This window comes from Mastomys coucha, unplaced genomic scaffold (genome assembly GCF_008632895.1).
Source record: "Mastomys coucha isolate ucsf_1 unplaced genomic scaffold, UCSF_Mcou_1 pScaffold6, whole genome shotgun sequence".
In the NCBI taxonomy this organism is placed as follows: domain Eukaryota; kingdom Metazoa; phylum Chordata; class Mammalia; order Rodentia; family Muridae; genus Mastomys; species Mastomys coucha.
Genome location: NW_022196912.1, coordinates 41,767,795 through 41,789,515, shown reverse-complemented (window position 1 = coordinate 41,789,515; position 21,721 = coordinate 41,767,795).

Below are 21,721 nucleotides of genomic sequence, written 5' to 3'. Positions count from 1 at the left end.
TAAGCCTCCAAAGGACACAGATTGGAGGTGACTCCTGCATTTGGGGTTCTGGCAACAGCTTCCTCTTCAAATCTGGAGTTATAAGTCTCTACTAGTGCTGAGCCCTTCTCTCTATTTGCTTCAGATACCCCTGGTTTTAAACGCAGATGCAGCATATCAGAGAAAAATAAACCTCAACTACATAATCAGTAGAATATTTCTTTTCAAATGAGTGGCTTAGGAAAGAAGAACTGCCAGCCCAGGCAATTGCTTTTGTTGACTTCTCAGTCAGATTACCAAGGCCAGGGGGACAGCTCTGTCCCCTGCTTTCTACATCAACTATATAAGTATAGGAAGGCATGGCCCACTTAGAGCACAGTGCTAGATACAGAGATGAAGGAGAAGCAGAGTAGCAAGACATGGAAAGGAGGAGGGGAAGATGTTAATAGTATTAGATTATGGTAGGAAAGGAAGATTCACTTAACATGTTTATTATCATATTATTGCTGGTTATGGTAGTTGATGCCTCTAGCCCCATCATTTTGGGGACCAAGAAAGAATTGCTGTGAGTTTAAAAACAGCCTTGGTTACGGGATAAGGCCCTGACCCAAATAAAAACATGGTAATGATGATTCTATTAGAGATCTAAATATCAGAGGTGGGGAGAGAAGGATAAGAGAAGAGAGGAGAAAAAAGAGAGGAGAGGAGAGGAAAGGAGAGGAGAGGAGAGGAGAGGAGAGGAGAGGAGAGGAGAGGAGAGGAGAGGAGAGGAGAGGAGAGGAGAGGAGAGGATAGAATTCTTAGTGTCAGGGGATGAAGGGTAGAGGGATAGACAGGCAAAATGGAGATCTGAAAGCTAGCTCCTTGCAGTGGATTATGAGTAGTGAAGCTTGGTAAAGGATTACCTAGTGTCAGATACTTTTCTGGACAAGTGCTTCCCAGCCTTGAGTGTGACTATAAGTGTCTGAAAGTTGTGCCTAACTTTGTACTGCACACTTCTGTCTCACTAGGCCTGGCAGTGGTTCTGGAGTTTCCCTTTCTGCCCTCAAGTGAGCCTGAGGCTATATGCACAAGGACCCTGGTACAGATACTATCTAAAGCATTCTGTCACCACAGGCCAGATCTGCTGTGTGCTTGGGAAACATGAGAGATGTGTCATCAAAAGAGCCTGGTATGAGAATGTGGGGAGCTAACCTAGTACTCTGGCCATCTCATATCACATTGTTGTCCCAAGCATTGTGAAAGGAGACTACAAGATAAGTCATATGACCTTCTAAAGTTGATTACAGTCAATGACCATGGAACATTTAGGTCACTGCTAATAGTATCACAAGAATTTGATGCCTAGGTTCTCTAGGTATAAGGGGATGGTGCTGCCAAGCCATCATGCCTTTTCCACCATCAGGAGCCAAAGGGATGCATGCTACAATGTATTTGGTCTGTTATATCTGTCTGTGTATCTATCTATCTATCTATCTATCTATCTATCTATCTATCTATCTATCTATCTATCCATCTATCTATTATGTATCTATCTATTGTCTACCTACCTATCATTTAAATTATCTTTCTATCTTCTATGTCTCTATCTATTGTCTATCTTTTATCTATCTACTGCCTATCTATCTATCCATCTTTAATCTATAATCCATCTACTATTGTCAATCAATCTACTGCCTACCATATCTCTCTATTCTCCATTTGTCTATCATCTAACTATTGATGTATTATAATATACATATCACATATGTGCTCATAATTAAGAAACATATTTAGACACATACTAATATATTTAGATTTAAATTAGCTACATATTTATATTCAAAGAGAATACATAAGGGATAGACAGAGAGTTGAAGATAGAAGAGAGTTGAGGGTAAGAGAGAGTGGAGAATAAAAATGAAAGAAATAAAGCAAGATAGCTTTGGGATTTTGGATCAGATAAACTGGACTAGTAGTGGGGCAGGTGGCAGAACAGGTGTGTTGATGCCAGAGTTAAAGTCAGAGCCAGCTAGGTGCCCCAGGTGGCATGAAGACGAAGCCAGGACACAGCTCAGGAGAATGTGACTATGTTACAGAAGAGCTTGCAAGGTGCTCACTGTGGGTTCAGTTGTGAAAGCTCTAAGAGGAGTGTGACTCTGTATCTGACCTTTCTCATTCTAGGTGCTGAGCCTGTTTATTTGACGGAACTAGGAGCTGTTTTGTTATAGCCTTTCAGTTTCTGTTTGCATGATTCGTTAGAAGATTGTGTAGTTGTTTGTTTCCAAGTACCTCTTGTGGATTCATTTAGTAATTATTTATTGAGAGTATGCTGTGTTATGAGTCCAGATGTCTCTTCTCAGTACCTCTTTATTAGGTGTATATGGGAAAATGCTCAGGGCTAGTGCTGTCCAACCTAGAGCGATTCTTAAGGAAAAGGTAATTCAAATCGTTCATGTTGACTATGTCCAGTAAATGCAAACATCCAAAAGGAGTTGACTCCAGCTAGATTCAGATAGAGCTGGACAGAGGCAAATGGAGTAGGGTGTCATCCTACCTCCCTTCCCATCCACTCTCATTTCTTCAGTGCAGTGAGGATAGATCACAATCCTGGAACTCTTACACCAATCCCTGCTCTGTTCCCCAGCTCCAGGCTGCTCTGGCTCAACCTCAGCACTTGCACCCCAACTTCAGTGTGACTTAAAAACAACAGAGTGCTTGTGAATAGATTTAGACCCTATCCATAGAACCAAGAAGTGTGTGCTGGGTAGGCAATAGGCTTTTTTTTTTTCCAACAGGAAGCAGGATTGCATTGGGGTGGCCAGCTGAACTCCAGGTCTACAAAACACACAGTAGCTAAGATAGCACCTCAGTACACAGAGCCAAGAAGCAGTAGTCAAACTTTACTTCTGCTTCTTGCCCTGCTCTTCGTATGACTCTCTCAGCCTGGATTAGTGTGTCCATTTCTGCATCAAGCCCCACGCATCCTTTGAGCGCCAGCTCAGATGGCACCTTCTGCTGGAAACTTGCACCATTCTGAGTCTCCTTGGTGTGGAGCTGCATCCATCTCACACCTCCTCTTGTTGATCTCAGCTTTGGCTTTTTCCACAGCCTTCCTATTATGGTCATCTGTTTGCAGAGACCATGCCTGAGCTATTTGTGCATGCCTGCAGAGTGACTCTCTAGAGTCTTGCAGAGATTAAGTCTTGAATGAAAATTTGAACCCTTTATAAGCATTGAACTGCATGTTTTCACATGTTATGCACCAGTAGGCTCATTAGAGAAGAAACAAGGCAAGATCTGCAAGGGAAGTAAATGGCATTCAGGTACCTAAACGGCACAGTCATGGATTTTGAAAAACAAAACAGTCTAAAACACACACACACACACACACACACACACACACACACACACACAAGATATGTAAAATAATTTTAGCAGGAATAACACACAATAGTGTGCATGACACAATGGGCATGAGGCAGAACTTCAGGGGAAGCTACTATCCCCATGAACATCCATTCAAACCTAAAGATGATTCCATGCAAAAATGGCCCACTTATAACAAAGTAACATTCCTTTGAAAGGGATATTAGTCCCCAGAGAATGAAAGTGGCTCATTGAAGACCTCCACCCCTTCATGATTCCTTGTATAGAGCAAAGGTGACCACCCTTGAAGTACTCAAGGCTCTGACACAGAGGGCTTATGGCCCATCTAGAGGGGTAAAGGAAGGTGCTTCAATCCCAGCTTCTAGTTTCTGTGTGCTCTCTCAGCTGTGTAGCTTCAGACATTTCATCAATCTTCCATTTTAAAATGTCTGCTGTGTGGCATGTAGGTTGTATACTGATAAGGGCAAGGTGGTGTGTTGATAAAGTATGGGTGGTATATTGATGATTGAATTAAGGTTTTAGATCAGATTGCTTTTTAAGGCACATTTTAGAGTTCATACTTACGAGAAAACTTTCTGTTTTATGGGTGTAGTTTCTTAGTAAAAGAAAAAACAGTCAACAAACCATAACACTGAAAACATTGTTTCACACTAGCTTCTTACAAACTGCCTTACTGAGCAGATTGTATATTTCTGCTCTACAGTGGGACGCTACACGCACTGAGGTAATGATGGAAATATGAAATGAATTTCAACAGATAACTAAGGATGCAGCTTCAAAGGCTGGTGGAGTTCTTGGTACAATAATCTTTTCCCCCTCTAAGTCATTTATATTTTATGAGCCGGAAACAACCAATTCCAATAAGTCTTTGGGCTATGGAAGCAGCCAGGGTTGGATGAAATGTAGCATAGTGTAATGGATGAAGCAATCACTCAGACGGAGCTTGCAGCTCATCCGTCAATAAACCTGTGCTGTGCTGAAGCCAGTGGAGTATGGGAGACAGTCAACCAGAAGACGGTGTTTGTTCAGTGAGTGGGGAAAACCCATTTTTCATCGGCTCACCAAATGTGCCTGAGAAGTTATTACTAATTTATCATGTAACAAAACAAAACAAACCACCACTGGTGTGACATAAGCATGCAAAACTTGGGAAGATTCCATTCCCTTCTTTTGAACCTTGGAAAGGCAGTAAATAAAGATTATGATGACAGTGTCAAACTGGGTGTGATCTAGCCTAAATTCAGCAAGGGTGGAAAGAGTGTCATCTATATGGGCCTAGGTCAGGAGATAGTAGGAAGGCCTGGGCTCTGCATCAAGGTCCTTGGAAGTCAGCTGTGTCACTGTCTGAAGCATGAGCAGATTAAAAGACCTTGAGGATGAATTTGAGTGTCCTTTAAGGAATCGAAGCCCTCCGCTAGGCAAGCAGGCTTTTCATCTCCTAGTAGAGGTAGTGCAGTCCTCAGAAGATATTTTCAAACCAACTTATATTCTTCTGTCGCTCCAGAGCTCAGAACCCACAAGGATTCTCTAGAGGCAGGGACTCAGAAGAATGAAAGCTCAGAGTCTGTTTCCAAGCACAAATTGGGGGATCTTGTATAAGGTTGGTTACATTTGCTTTTGATCGCTATATCCTAAGTTTCCACAAAGTTAATAATCAGGATTTATGATAGCAGGGTTTCTGTGGCTTGGGAATTCAGATTAAGCTACCTAAGACCTCAGTTCATAACTAACTTATTTTCAAGATGTCAAGCAACCTTTGCTCAGTTGGTAAAGTACTGCTTAGCATGCACTAAGCCCCTGGTCCAATCTGTATAATCTGGGTGTAGCAATGTACACCTATAATCCTAGCACTGGGGAGATGTGGACAGGAGGAGATTCAAGGTCATTCTTTAGTACATAACAAGCTCAAAGCTAACCTGAACTACATAATATACTGTATAACCAAACAATAAGCAAGTCATCAGATAAAATATCTGTTCTATAGAGGCTCAGTCAGTAATGATCTGCCTCAGGCATCTTAGGCTAAGTACAGAATTCAGATGCATTTGGTTATGGGTGCCCTGGCTACTACTTTTTTTCACAGGCAGCAAGAAGTTCTCTGAATAAGCAGATAGCATTCTTAACCATTGAATCATCTTGCCTGCTCCTTTGCACTTAAAGAGAATATATTCAAATAGTATAGAATTGCTTAATGTGGAAGAACTAATGTCACTAGGGAAAACAAGTGCAAGTCCACTAATTTCATGAAAAAAAAAATAACAGAATACTCTCATTGTAAATTAGTCATTAAAAAGAAAACCAACAACCAACAGCCCCAAGATGTTAGAGATACTGACCAGTGCGCATTCCCCTTTCTCTCCTTACACTCAGTTCTGGCTCATTCATTATTTCTTAAGTAGTGAAGGCTATAAGGATACCCAATAAAAACAAGACTGGTATAGACTCTAAGACATCTTATACCTCTCCTGGGTTCCAGGCTGTGAAGTGCAGTTACTAGTAGTGAATGAGGTAAGCTGAACTCTGAGCACAGAAGAAAGGCACCAAACCCCTCCAAGAGAGAAGAGAGTGGCTGATTTGAAGGTGAGAAGACGACAAGAGAATGAGAGAATGTTCAAAGCATGAAGAATAGACTGTCAAATGAGTGCCCCTTGCAGCTGTGAAAGCCCTCAGACTACTTCAAGGAAGCTATTCAGCAATGAAGAAGTCAGACAGCTTGGTATGGCCAGCAGAAGAGGGCCCAAGATAGCAAGAGTTTAGAATGAGAGACTAGAGAGGACTAAAACCTATCTCCTATGGATAAGTAAAAGGCTTAAGATCCTCCTAGGGCAAGAGGTAACTACTGAAAACTTCACTCACTTTATATTTAAGATCTAAAGCTTTGAGGAGTTTTAAGCAAAGCAAAACTTTGGAGTCACCAATGTGTACATGGGAAGTTAAGCAAGCATAGGGATACCAAGAATTAGGCGTAGGGATGGATTAGATTGTCCATGAATTACGCATAGAGAAGGGCAGAACAGAATCTGAGGGAACACTGACTTTAAAGAGCACTCAAAAAACAAGCAACTGTGAAAGAACACAGGAGGAGTGACCTGGAACGTAGTAGTGAAGTGATGGAATGAAAATTTTCATCAACCAAATACTCAAATGGCTTTTGGGATTTTTCCAGTTTCCTTAAGGTACCAAGTTGATGTTTCTTCCACACTGAACGGTGTCAGTGGTCTCCAATCATCCTCAGCATAAGAACAGGTTGGTTCTTCCATTGGAGCTGAACTGCTCCATGGATCCACGTGCAGTCCAGTCTTCCCTGTTCTGTTTTCTGCTAAAAGCATGAATGTTCTCTCTTTGCTCACAGCAGCACCTTCAACTCAACTGCATTCCCTTGTCAACCCTTCTGAGTGTTTTCTGTCTCAGCCCAAGCATCCTTTCTTCATGCCAACACTTCCAGAAATATTCATGAGTTGCTCTGAGGCTCTCCTGTGTGCTCCAGTTGACATGGACCAGGTAGAGACATGTGAAGTGCCACCGATGTGAGAAGTCATGACAAATAAGGAAATGAAGGTCAAATAGGAAATTTGGAAGCTTGAATAATGGGGATCAAAGCAATGTGCTCATAGACTAAATTATTGCATTGACTAGGACTGTTGGTTTCCAAACGAGGAAACCCAAAGCTGGATAGTGTATATCTTACAGTTTCTATGTAAACCATCCTTGTGGCTTATTAAATGTTATTACATAAACCTTTCCTACAAAAAATACGTAAAAGCACCCACTTACCCCCAATAGGTTACCAACAGCAGATCAAAATACACTGAAGTCCAACTTGACAAATAATACATCATGCAAAGCAGCAATTGAAGAACAGATATTTGCCTGTTTGTCAAATCTTTACAAGGTGCTGGAGAAGTATGAAATGAAATTTGCATCCAAATAAGTCATCTTTTGGAGGGGAAAAAACTCAAGAAGTCCAGTAGTGTTGAATAGGGTAGGATACATGGTAGCTGTTTTTTGTTGTTGTTGTTGTTGTTTTGTTTTGGTTTTGGTTTTTTTGTTGTTTTTGTTTTTTTTTTTAGGTTTGTTGATGTTGTTGTTTGGTGAAGCAATTGTTTTGCAGTATTGGACTTTTGGGTCTCACACTGAGCTTGATGAGAAGGCCATGGTGTTGGGAAGAAAATTTATTGATATTTCCAGAAGAAGGAAATATCTTACTTTTATTTCTCAAAGTATAGAGTCAAGGCCACTTGTCCCAAATTTTGTGATTTTTCAGAGTAAGGGCATAAAATGTAGACTGCCTGTCTGCCTGGTGAAAGAAATGAGTCCAAGAGATTACATGAAGAGCAAATATTTATTCCTTGATGTGGAAATATATCATTGTAGTCTATACTACCAAGCTTAGTGTTTAAATTCTTTATTTTTTAGATTTATTTCTATTATTTTTAAATTATGTGTATATGTGTGTCTGTGTCTGCATGCACAAGTACAGATACTTGTAGAGGTTGGAAGAGGGCATCAGATATCCATTGAACTGCAGATATAAGCAGCCACGGGAATGGATAGTAGGCGTGGAACTTGGGTCCTCTGCAAGAACAGTACACATTCCTCATCACTAAAGCCATCTCTACAGTCCCTGCATTCACATTCTTACCTAGTGAGCAATGGGCAAACTTGAATCCAAATTTGTGAGGTGTTTTCTGGAGAAAAGTCCTGAGCCAAAACCACTAATACACAGGGTTATATTGTGACTTAGGAATTTTGATGTTTCCACAAACTGGGTGTGTGTTTTTAGTTTCTTTGACCAAAAATGTTTAGATTAGATGAAATTCAAGAGCTCCTATTTACTTTGAATGACATTATACAGTAGCATCTATATTAAAACAATCTATATCTATTTATATTCTTATATATTGTTCATTTTAATGCAAATACCTCCAGCCACCACATATCTTAGACCCATAATATCCCTCACTTACTATATAGTCACCAACTTCAGGCAACAGAATTGCCTAGAAGACTAGAGATGACCTAGTGACACATTCAAGTTGACTGAATTTGAACTGAGTTTTTAAACAAACATTTACAAGACAGAAAAATATATGTCAAAAAATAAATTGTACACTGTTTAAAATTTGTCTTTGCTCCAGTAAGGAAATGTCAGTGTTTGCATTTGACTATTGTTTGTGTCAGAAATGGTAGTGAATGCCTTGTCCTAGCTTGGAGAAACTTTAGTAATGAACATAATAGGTAGGGATTTATAAGGTTACCCCTCCAATGTATTATTTTTTTAAAATAACTTTCCCTTGTATTAACGTATTCTTTTTCAGCAGCCTGGCTCAATGGTTTATCTCACCTTCCTACTATGAGTAGTCAAAAAAAAGTACACAGCTTTTTATAATAAAGAAAACAACACTTGTCCTGAAATGTTTGGCCCCATGCCCCAGTGACAACTATTTTTTTTATTATTATATTAGAAGTTGTGTCTGATCTCTAGTCATACATTTAATCTGGCTTCCTGTGATATATTGGATCAAAATTCCATTTACAGGGACAATTTGAGAAAAATCAAAGAAGCCTCCCTCTGTGTCTCCTGGGCAGAAATACTCTGCATGAGGCTATACCAATCCTGTCAGCTCAGAGTAGAAAATGCTTCAACGCTGTGTCTGCGGCCTTGCCGAAGACACAGACAGGAGAATCAGATGAATGTTACACCAGCTCGAGGAGTGCAGGATTGAAATCGGGGACAGGAGTGAGAATGGGCCTTACTGAACCCCCTGGTGTGTTCCATACCTGCACAAGGAGGACGTGCATGTCTGGGAATCCATACAACTGCAGTAACTGTAGGGCGTGCTCTGTGTTAAAATGTGGAGGATCGCATGGTGACTGGTGAGTCCGTGTGGCTGTGATAACTGTGGTTTGCAGCACTAGGTGTTGGCTGGGTACTATCTGTTTGGTTCAATTTGGACTATTCTAATAAGTTGATTGTCGATACTTCATTCTTTTCTTTACAGTCCCTTAAACTCTTTCCACTAGAATTCCAAAACTGACTCTTTGCTTCCTATTCCTTGAAATTAGCAGGGCTGGAGGAGAGCAGTTATGAAATTCATGAATTTTTAAGGAACCATGAGAAATAAATAAAGCAAAATGTTCTCTCATTTCTCTCCAAAAGAAGCAAATCTGTGCCGAACAATAAAATCTAACTTCCTGGACAGAGACAGTGAACATACTCAACCGTACCCAGAGGCAAATGCCATGCTGAATTCACATCCCCAGGTTGCATAACATCCTCCTTCTCTGTCTGTCCTTGCTGAAGGATTTCCCACACTACACAGAAGTCAGCACTCATGTTTAAAACAGTGCTTTGGAAGACAGGACAAAGTGGGTTACATGGGGGAATGTCCTTACAGATTTCATACCGCAGGTCTCAAAGTCAAATTGCCTCATTGTTAGGCATCCATGTAACTGTAACTGAACCATTAACCTGCTTCTGTCTAGTGATTTTTTTAAACACAGTTTTGTGTATAGTATGAAATAGAATGGATGTAGTCTTTGTATCTACATATTCCCTTCAAGGTTCCTGACGACTTGAGATTGTCCACCTGATGCCAGTCCTCCATCATTCAGGAGAGAATTATCTGGACCTCATGTTCCCACAATGCACTTCTTTGCACTTTCCCACACTGAAGCTCATCTGCCACTTCCACCCACAGCCCGCCTTGAGCAATCTTCCTGCTGCCGTCTACCCATCAGCCTGATGTCTTCTGTTCCATGACATTTTTAGCATTGTCTGCAAACTTGGGAGGGACTCAACACACTCCTCTACCAGATTAATAACTAAAACAAGAAACAAGACTCATCTTGACAATAACTCTGCAGACTACTCATTTACATTTAAGCATCCTTAGAGGAACTTGTTTTTATTGTCCCTGGTGGATTATTTTAGTAGTATTATGATAATTGCGACTTGAGTAATTTTAGAGCTTCGTGTTTGTTAAAATACTTTCGAAGGTACAATAAAATTATAGAGTAACCATATACTGGGGCAGTAGGAGCTTCTGAGATGAACAGAGAGTCCTTATCAAAATTTCTCAAGACTTGTAAAGATATGTGAGAGAAGAGACAGGCCAGGATACTTAGTATCAATCCTCATGGAAACAGAGGGGAGGGGAAGAGGGAGAGAAGAAGCAAAAACTTACCAAAAGAGTGTGGGTAACAAGGACGTTGTCCCTTGATGTTGTTCCCCTACAACACGTCAAGTGCCTTCTGCTCTTCCCCTGGGTATATGGGTGTTCCTAAGACCCACATGTATCAGCTGCCCAGGAACATGTGTGATCCTCCTTCTGTCACCGTTAATTCTGCTCTAGGAAACCTTGTGGTAAATGCATATCCTTATATAACCTTCATCAACTGCCCAGTTCAGGAGACTGGGATTGTTAGAACAAAATTAGCATTGTAACTGGAGTCAGAGACCACCTGAAGAGAACTGCACAATGTCAGGTTCATATGACCAGCCCACCTAGAGCACTGGGTTATGAGCATAGACCTGGGGCAAATTGCTCAGGGTAACAGCATCCTACTGTAGTCTGCATTCTATCGATGCAACTACTTACAAATACTGATGACTTAGCATGTTAGAAAGGATGGAAAGTGTGGGGAGATGGCTCACTCATTGGTGTTAGGCTGTGAAGAATGGAGATGGGCGTTTAGATCAGCCAACCATCACATCGACCACATCCCCTCAGCCTAAAGCCTTCAATGAACATGCTACTATCATTCCACTAGTCCCTGTCTTACTGAGGTTTCTGGGGATGTTTGTATACAGTTGGTAGTCCATAAAAGCCCCAAGGATGCCCACTTAATTTATTTCTGACAAAATCCTATATACAAAGGACTTTAAATGCTTGGACTATTCCCAGCCTGGTACTACAAAGACACTTCCAGGTTTGTCCATACTGAGGCAGTTCCACAGTCAATTAATTTTCCAAACACGTTGGGAGAGACTAATATAGACTGTCACAGGTTTGCAGTACTTTATAGTTTATAAGATGGCACCAAAGTCCTGACCATGTTTAATCTGAGCAATAGCTCTTAAAATCTTTAGGGAGACCGCAAGATCAGCGTTTTGTTAATACAGAAGTGAGTATGGAATATCTAGTGCCTCCCCCTGAGGAGAATATCATTTTTCCTTGCTAGGTAATAAATAAGATGATTATTGACAATTGTTAACCAAATTTTAAGTTGCCCATACTCTCTCCCAAGGGAAACTCTGAAGGATTCAGAATTAGAGAGAGCTTTGTGAGTCCAGGAGCTCCTCTGTAGGTCCTCTCTGGATGGTCTGAATAAGTGAGACAATAAGCAGGTGCTACCACACCACGTGTCAGCGGAGGTTCTAAAGGACAGCACCATGTAGCTCATCTGATCAGTGTGTCCTGTGTCCTTTGCAAAGTTCCGAATTAGAGAAAATGCCTGCTCACTGCCATGTAGGTAGCTGAGTGAGTGCATATGTTCCCAGTCCTAGGGCTTTAAGCATGTGTGTTCCATGTCTCCGCTTCTTGTCTGAATGGGGCAGTGTAGCAGCCATGAGGCTCTTTATTTCAGAGGATCAGTTTAACCAGGCTTGCCCTGGGGTTTCTGTTTTTAGGAGATTCCTGGAAGAAGGATTAGACCTGTTCAGATGCACTGGTTTTGTGATCAAAATTATTTTGGTTTTTTTCAACATTGAGCCAGAAAATTAGCACGTGAAATTGTTGATTTCCTAAAATACTGTTTTGTTCAGCTATTCTGTTATCAGGCCCTGAATCCTTGACCATCAGCTTATATATTTGTGAAGCAGGCTTCTTGATGGCTACCTGACCTTCTACACCATTCCTAAGTCACAGCATGCTCTGACTCAATTATGCATTGGTATGATGGCCCTTCCTGGAACTGGCCTCAAGGTGACGACTTACTCGAACATAGGTTTGTGCTGCCATGCACCTATGAAGGTCGTTGCTCTTTATCAGGAGAAAGTCAATTGATCAGCCAGGGACAAAGATAGGATGTGTGAGTGAGACGTGAGTGGGTGTCTTCCCTGACCTGAAGATGTTTGTTGTGAATCCATAGAGAATGAGAACTCTGGAGATAGGTGCCTTGGCTGGGTGCTGGCTATATTATCTTCACTCTGGGGTTTTTTCTGCTTGTCTCAGTTTACTCTTTCTGTGGAAAAGTTACAGCAAATAACAGCATTCGCAGAGCTTGTTTGTTCAAGCTGCTTAAAGAGTGTTTGGTACTTGACTTGTGCTGAGCCTTTTTTTTTAAACAAATAAACATAAGTGTGCTGATGATGGAGACCTTGGATGTCATGTCCCTACCATCTCAACAGTTCACTGCCTGCAGACATATCTGTGCAGTCTTGCTGATTTCAGAAGAATCTCCTGATGGAAATGACTTGTGAATAGGAGTTTTCTTGGAATGCACTTTGGGTATCCGTGCATGACAGGTCATATTCAGGGAATGAGCCACTGTTGAGAGGGTGAGAGAGACAAGTTGGGGAAGGGGCAGGTTCTACTTGCCATAGTGGATGGGCAAGCAGGATACTTCCTTCCTGCTCAGTGACAGAGTCTCTTTTGTCATTCTGCTCTCCAACTTGAAGTCCAAGGGGAAGTGATTCCTCTAAACTCAAAGTTGGCTGAAGATGATGCCGATGTACCCAAAGGCTGCATATCTGCAAATAGCTGTCTGTTCTATTCTTGAAAACTGACATATGTCCACGTTCTAGATGAGGTGCTTGAGGATCAGACTAGAAGTAACAGAACACAAAATGTGACTCAAGACAAACTGAGCCAGGAGGCAAAAGATGATCAGTTCCCACGCACAGCGGCCACATGGGACTTGGATGTCAAAGTAACCTCTCTCCAGGTGAGCATACAACTCGTACAGGTGAGTATACAGATCCTCCGTCCACTTCAGGCCAGCATCTCCCTGTATGAGGATGCCACTGAACTCCCAGAAAGTCATGACTTTGGACAAGCCCACATAGTTTTGGGATGACGGTTCCTGTCCTACCCATTCTTGATGAAACAAGTGCTTATGTTGATTGGAAAAGTGATGACTTTATTTCATTTTATTTTTAGAAAAAAAAATCACTGAGCACTGGATGTCGGGGACAGCTGGAGTGTGTGGGACGCGGGACGCTATTTTTTTCCTAGCTGCTTTAGGAACAGAGCAGATGGGTGTCTACTTGATGACATCAGGGGCCATGGGTGGGATACTCCAGCTGTTGACCATGTGACCAGGTTTACTATGGGCAAGAGAGAATGTTTTCTGTCTGTTCCAGATTTCCTTTGGCCTCCAGCTTCTATGAATCCCATTGCTGTGTGGCTGAATTGATACCTGCTTCTTTCTGAAGAAGAAGTCAGCCATGACTTCCTCTAGAAAAGAGAACTACCTCATACCTTTTGCAGGATGTGCAAAGGAACACTGATGTACTCCAGAAAGTGAACAGTTGGTGGGCTTTCCACATAATAGGGGGACAGCTTCCTTTCTGGAAAGATGGCAGGTCTGGGTAAAGGGAGGCCTGAGGAGAGCTCATCCTCAAAGGGAGCCTTAAAATGCTGCTCTAATATCCCCTAGAAGCCTTGGGTCTTCCTGGCATCTCTGGGGTGCAATTGGGCATGAGACCAAAATACAACACACCACACTTGTCTTAACACTACACAATCGGCAAAGAGCCCCAAACCTTAGATGGTATAGGCGATTGCATATCCTTTCTATGCATCACTACTTCAGTCTCACCTGTTCTGTAGGTAGTCACACTCTAGGCTTCAAGACTCACGGCTGATGAAATAGGAAAGATGTCAGTGTGAAAGGAGGCACCGGCATGGTGTTGAAGAATATGTTTTCAATCCTGACTGACCCAAGTACCATCCATGGATGACACAGTCTGTCTGTCTGCTCAGTAACACTTCTCCCTCTTGTAGTCCTCACAGGGTAGCTTGATTGAGCAGGTAACTAGGATTGAACAGGAGGAAGGACTGTGACATTTTGTATACATGTTGTTAGTTTTCTGAGACTAAGGCTGGCCTAAACTCGGGCATGTTAGGATTCTCTATGGGATCTTTATTAAATAATACACTTGGGTTCCCCAAACACCTTACCTCCTTGTGAAAATAAGAGTACCCTGGAGCACCCTTCTCTTGTGTGCTCTGGAAAGTCTTCCCAACAAAGTGTCTGGCTAGTCTCCTGCCTCTGATGTGATGGCTCTGTACATCACTTTCCTTCCTTGGTACTTTATTGTCTGAGCTTTTCATTAGTCCCATTAAGTCCTTACTCTTCTGTGATTTTGCCTTTGAGGGACTTACAGATCCAGGGTGGAACTCGCCTGGCAACAAGAAGAACTGAGGTTGGAACTCGAGCTCCCAAACTGAGGGCTGAAGCTTCCATGTGGCTTGTGGTTTGGAGCCAGCAAGTTCTAGTTCTACCTCCCCCGAGAGCCATGTGATACTTTAGGGTACCTCTTCCTGTCTCTTGTCATGTAAGGCTTCCTGCGAGTCCCTGTGGGAAGGTGACTCAAAGCCAGTTTTGAGTTCTGTAGAAACTTCTTCAACACCAAGCAGGTAATTCAGGGGTGGGTGCAGACTTGATTTTGCAAGTGCATCTGCTCTGTTTATTTTTGCCTCTCTGCAGCATTATCGGCTTCTGCTCCATATGGGTGATCCATATTGTGCCTCAGTGAAATGATACCACATTATGCTTTTATGCCTTTATCATCAAACACTACTCGTGAAAAAAATCACCAGGTTTGCCTAGGTTCATCTGTTCAATTTATTTTTCCCAAACTTTATTTTGAATAAAACACCTACGGTAAATGTGATTTATGTAAATGAATAAAACAAAACTGTTATAGAAGCTTCCTTGACATCATTCGGTCCCGTTCTGTCGGGGCGCTACTCTGCAAAATCCTCTGGCAGCGTGCATTCCATAGAATTATATTATTTCTGAAATCACAGAGCCAAAGAGATAAAACTATAATATACTTTCAGATGCTTTAATTTAATTTTTTCTCCTCTCTCCCCAAGCTTCCCATATGGAAGAACTCCAATATTTTAAAAGGAGCTTTTACTTATGAGAATCTTCCAGCACCATTCCAAGTGCCTGTAGCTATTCCTCTCTCTTCTACTCTCTGCATTTCTCTAGCTTTCTCACACCTCATTCCCTAGTTTTATTTAAAGAATGGCAATCCATCTTTGCTCCCCCCACCCCTGAAACCCTTTTCCTTTATTGTTATATTTTCTTGCTTTCTACCCCCTGGGACCTGGATGAAAGAATTTCCATTTTTGGAGCTTGTGCTAGGGGCTAACTGCTGTGCCCAGGATTTATACACGTTATCTTATTCTACACAAGAGGCAGCTCTGGGATGCCTTCTTATCTCCCGTGGTCAGATGAGAAGTGAAGCCCTGGGAGGCTAAAGGGTCTGACTAGCTCGAAGAAACACCATTGCACTAACTGTGGTACACTGGGCTTGGTTAGTCATGAAAATGTGAGGTGGTTGGTCTCAGAATAAATGCTTTTGTACCCAGTCTCTGGAACAGTGTGCTTCTGACACTCCAGGTGATGAACTGTGTCTTTAGCAAGTGGGGGCACATCACACAGTAGATGCACCGAGTACTATCTCACCAAAGAAGCTACCACATAAGGTTTATCAGCCTGGGATAGCTCTTTCATCTGTACAGTAAGAACACTGTGTCCCAGAAACTGTGACCTACTCAAAGCGAGACATCCTGCAATCTAAAGTTGTGAGGTAAGTGAACACTGTGACCAGCAGCCATTTTTTTTTTTTTTTAGATATAACATCCAACAGAAGGTCCCCAAAATCAATAGAGAAATAAAGCAGACACAAATGAGTTTCTAAATATTTACGTTGGAGTGTATGGAAATAAAGATTTTTGCAAACTCAATACTCCTAAAATATATCGTTTGATGGCTGTATATGCAAACATTCAAAAATAAAAATGAATCATACTTTATTAATTTATCATAAAACACTGTCAGCTTGATTTAGATGACGGACTTCTCCTGTTTGTTGGGCTATCTCTCTAGCATCAAAAAGTGTACGTAGATGGCTTCTGAAATTTCTCAAAGGGTTTGTCAAGTCTTCTCATAATTTTCAAGCCTGAGTTCAGCATCTGAACACTTCAGTCTGTGATTCTCTTTGTGGGTTACTTGTCAGGAGAAGTGTTCTAGGAAGACTAGCTGCAGAGACTGAAATTACGTACATTGTTAATTAACAGTCTGATTCTCTGTGTTAGAGTCTCTAGCACCAGGATAGAATGTAGTGAGCAGAATATCATCCTTACTGCAAACTAGCAGCTAACTGTAAACTCCCAGGATGCTCTGGAGGAAGAGGACTGTAGTTGAACTGGTACTTTTCATGGTGTAACATGATGTGAAATTGCCTCAGATTCCTAGTGGAGCAAGTGCTCTGTTAGTCTCAGTATCTGCTACTTTCACTGAAACTAACTGCATAGGTATTGGTTGCTGTCTAGAAAGACCACAGCCATATTTTAGGACTAACTTCAGTTGTTCACAATACAATTTTGGACTTGGTGCTGGAGGACTGTTTTTAATTATAGAAACAAAGGTCTTATAATGTTCTGGTCTCTTGCTTTTTTTTTTTTTTACATTCCTTTGTTCCTAAGAGAAGGGAATATGCTCCCACTGACACTAACTATACAAGGAAGTAGATAAGGGGAAAACTGCGTCTGTGTCTTTCCTTAAAGCATCCTTGAGCTATAGACATCCCGTGCTTAGTATAACAGAAGTCAAAGCAGTAGGTCATTCATCCGCCCATGTGCACTACATTCTCAGAAGAGCTGACAGCTACATTATAATATCACTTGCATTGTGGTTTTGACACCTCCCCTTTTGTGGATATCATGGGGGAAAATATCCTCAAAGGGCGATCTGGTCTACCATAATTTAGAGGTAAAGAGTTACCTTACACTAGCAATAGTTCACCTCTTTATAAATACGCATAAAAATGCAGAATTTACTGGGTTGTTCTCTATTTGGAGGCAGCCCACTCCAATCTCTCTTCAGGGTGTTTGCTTTCTCTGTATAATAAATGTCTGCATGTATCTCTTGAGAGATATCCTCCTCACAGGTCTCTCAGGAAGAATGCAACACAGTCACTCCTTTATGAAATATACTCACTGTAATAATTGCAATCCTATATGAGGTGATAATATTGTCTTCCTCTCCAGTAACAACATTGCAAGGTACATGATGGAATTAGTCACTGCCTGGACAGTGTGGTGGGGACTTTAAGATTATTGAAGGTTTATATTAATTAAGATGTAGTTTAGGAAACAGTGTCTGGGAAGAGACAGAGAAAGATGTCCTCCTCTAGGGCAACAGTTCTACAGCAGTCCTGCTGCTCTGATAAATAGACGTTTCTCCACATGGACACCGCTAACAGTCTAAGAAGTAAAGTGTTCTCACTACAGGTCCATGGAGCAAAAGATTGGAAAGGCAGGGCTTGTTAGCTCAAAATTCCAAGACATTCTGGTCACCCTACAGTCTCACTGTCCTCTGACCTTCTTTTCTCAGTCCCTCTTTTAATTTGGGCCCATTTTATCAGTCCAATATAGACAATCCCTCATTAAGATTCTCTTCCCAGGTGATTCTAGCTTGTGTTTATAACCAAAGCTAACAACAACCTGCCTTCCAGGATTTTTTCCAGAAAGACCAGGCAGAGGCATTCTGGAACTCTAACAGTAGCAGTTTAGGCAGACCCAATTGCTAGTGAGCAAGCTTTCTTGATACTAACTACGGCAAAAGATAAACAACACACCTGCATGCGGGATTCTGACTGAGCCTTCACTTCTTCTGTTAGTAAAAATTACTTTTCCTAGACTCTGATATGGGGGAAAAAAAGGCTCATCTTCTTCCAGTCATATGTAAGTCAGTAAATGAGAATATCAACTTCCACCAGATAGCTTCAAGCCCATTAGAAGTAGCTAGAATGCAATAAAAAAAATTAAAAAGGGAAGACTCTGGAAAAAATTCCTAAATCTCTAACCACATTTCTTTTAATACTTGAACATGATTGTGTACAGCATGTCATTTTCCCCCTTTGATAATTATCTACATTAATGCAATGCAGAATGTTAATAAACTCACCAGCGTGGTGTGCACTGCGGCTTTGAAAGTACACTGCTTTCTTCAGCTACTCTTACATTCCTAAATTTGTGTTACTCCTTGTGATGGTTTGTATATGCTTAGCCCAGGGAGTGGCACTATTAGGAGATGTGGTCTTGTTGGAGCAGGTTGCTGGAGTAAGTGTGTCACTGTGGACGTGGGCTTTAATACCCTCCTCCTAGCTGCCTGGGAGCCAGTATTCTCCTAGCTGCCTTCAGAACAAGAGGTGGTACTCTTAGCTCCTCCAGCCTCATGCCTAAACACTGCCATGCTCCCACCTTGATGATAATGGACTGAACCTTTGAACCTGTAAGCCAGTCCCAATTAAATGTTCTCCTTATAAGAGTAGCCTGGGTCATGGTGTGTACTCACAGCAGTAAAACCCTAAGACACTCCTCTAAACTAATGAAGCTCAAAATGTCTCAGGATTCCAAATGAGCAAGAATCCTAAGAGCTTAGGAAACTCCCTGGCATCCACACTCATTTCCATATTCCATGCCTGAGTACTCTGGTTCAATTTCATGAGTTCAGCCCTGTCAATATCTGTATTCTATCCTTGAAATCAGTTTTGATATCAAGTGTAATGTCCTACTTTCTGTCTTGTGTCCATAAACCATAACTGTCATCCATCTATACCTACTATGTTCTACTTGAAAACACATTTTTATTTCAGAGCAGATATAGAGTCTCAGAAAATTGGAAAGTACAGAGCCCCGACATCTCCTGAGAGCAGGGAGTCTACCTCCACAGCAGTGAATTCATTGCAATGAACAAATCTATATTGACACATCATTAATCCCATCTTCAGTCTCTATTTTGTTGGTTTTGACAAATAGATAATATGGTAGTTTGAATGAGAATGGTCTCCACAGGTTCATGTGTTTGAACACTTAGTCTCAGTTGTTGGAACTGTTTGGGAAGGATTAAGAGGTGTCACCCTTTTGGAAAAGATATGGCACCAGATGGGCTTTAAAGCTTCGAGCCCAGCTCATTTCCAGTTAACTCTCTCTGCCTTGTGCTTAAGGATACAAAAGTGAGCTATATGCTGCTCTGTCATCATAGGCTTTAACTCTCTGAAATTATGAGCACCAAATTAAATGCTTTCCTATATGTTACCATAGTTATGGTGTTTTATCATAGCAATAGAAAACTGAGACAAATAATGTCAAGTACACACCATCATAATACCACATAGCAGAGTTTGACAGCCCTGAAGACCTGTGCTCCAGCTTCTTCTTATCTATTCTTTTTCTCCGTCTCTGAAAACCATGCATCTTTCTATTGTTTCCACAGATTTTCCTTTTCCACAACGCCATATAGTCAGAATCCTATAATACATAGCCACTACAGACAGTATTATTTCACTTAGTAATGTGCAGTTAATATTCTTTGTGTCTGACACAGCTTGATAACTGCTTTATTTTTAATCTAAAATAATATTTAATATCTCTGTGAACTAGTCTGTTAATCTTTTAATCAAGAACTTCTGTCTGGATCATTTCCAAGTCTGGGTAACCATGAATAAATACAAATATTATGTGCAAGATTCTGTGAGACCTGTATGTTCAACTTTTTGTCAATGCCAGGAGTGAAATTGTGAAGTCTCACAGTTAAAGTGCACATACTTTCCTAAAAAAAAAAACAACAACTGTCTCCCCAGGTAATGGCACCATTTCAAATTCCCATCAGCCAGGAAGACAGTTACCGTTGCTTTATACTTTCTTCATTTTGACTTGGGGAGCATTCTGGGCTTTGATGCACAGAGAACAGTATCTTCCTTTTGTTCTGATTTGCATTTTTTCATGCTGTACATCTTTTCATGATTATTTACCACTTCCATGTCTTCAGTAAGTTGTTCCTTAAATACTTCGGCATGTTCTTTCATTGAGTAGTTTCTTAGCACATCATTGCATTTCAAAGGTGTGCGTATGCTTCAGACAGAAGTTCTTTATAAGTTATTTCTTTTTTTCAAATCTTTTTATTAGTTCTTTCAGAGTTTCATACAACATGCTTTGGTAATATACATTTCCTCCCCAAAGTATTCCTCAATCTGCCCTCCTTTTCTGTCCACCTAATGTATGTCTTTTTCTTTTTAAAATCCTTCAAGACAAATAGTGCTTCCCAACTATTCTTGGGTGGGTGGTCTTCCATTGGAGCATGGCTAACTGAACTGTATAAATGTACAGGGGCTATGCACTTAAATAAAGTCATCTCTCCCTCTTCCAGAAAATAAACATAGTCAATAACTTGGTATCTATGGGTAGGACTGTGCCCAACTCCCCTCTCTATGATAGGATTTGGACTGTCTTGGGCTTCCACAGACTTTTTACATGTTGTCACAACCACTATGAGTTCATATATGTGACTGCCCCGATGCATACAGAAGGTCATGTTCTCTTTTATTCATCCACTGTCTCATTCCCATACATCCATTCTGCTCCCTTTTCTGCAATGGTCCTAGAGTCTTGGTGTGTGTGTGTGTGTGTGTGTGTGTGTGTGTGAGTGTGTGTGTGTGTGTGTGTGTGTGTATAATTGCCATTTACTACTAATTAAATCTAAAATGATGGCTGAGAAATGGATTCATCTATTGGTATAATGTTCAGTCATTAGGAGTAATTTTAATACTATGCCCACTTTAAAGGTACAATTATTGTAGGTCCTCCCCTGGGCCTCTGGAATGGCCACTCATAGGTTCTTAGCCCAATAATGGTGCCAGCAATAAGTCTCATCTTGTGGAGCTGGCCTTATGTCCAGTCAGAAAGTTGGTTACTCCCATGATGTTAGTCTCATTATAGAATCAATGGACATGTCTTGCCAGGCCACTCATTACTTAGCTTTTAGGTATGACTGATGATCACTTTTCTTCTTCGGTAATGTACATAATACCTTCTAGCAACATTAAAAATAGCCAGTAATGGTAAAGCTTCCAAGTCTGTACTAGCTTGATTTCATCAGGTTCTATGATTCAAGTATGTGTTGTTTTCAGAAAAAGAATATTATCACCAAGTTCTGGAGAGTAACCAGGGGCAATTGCAATACCCTGTAACATTAGGGAATCTATAGGACCTCACTGGCCGTAACTCCTAAATATAATTCATACCTGGTAACAGATATTTTGTTAGCCTCTGGTGTCCAGTAGGGGCATTTTTGCCTTGTTATGGTGTAATTCTGTTTAATCTCTCTCTCTCTCTCTCTCTCTCTCTCT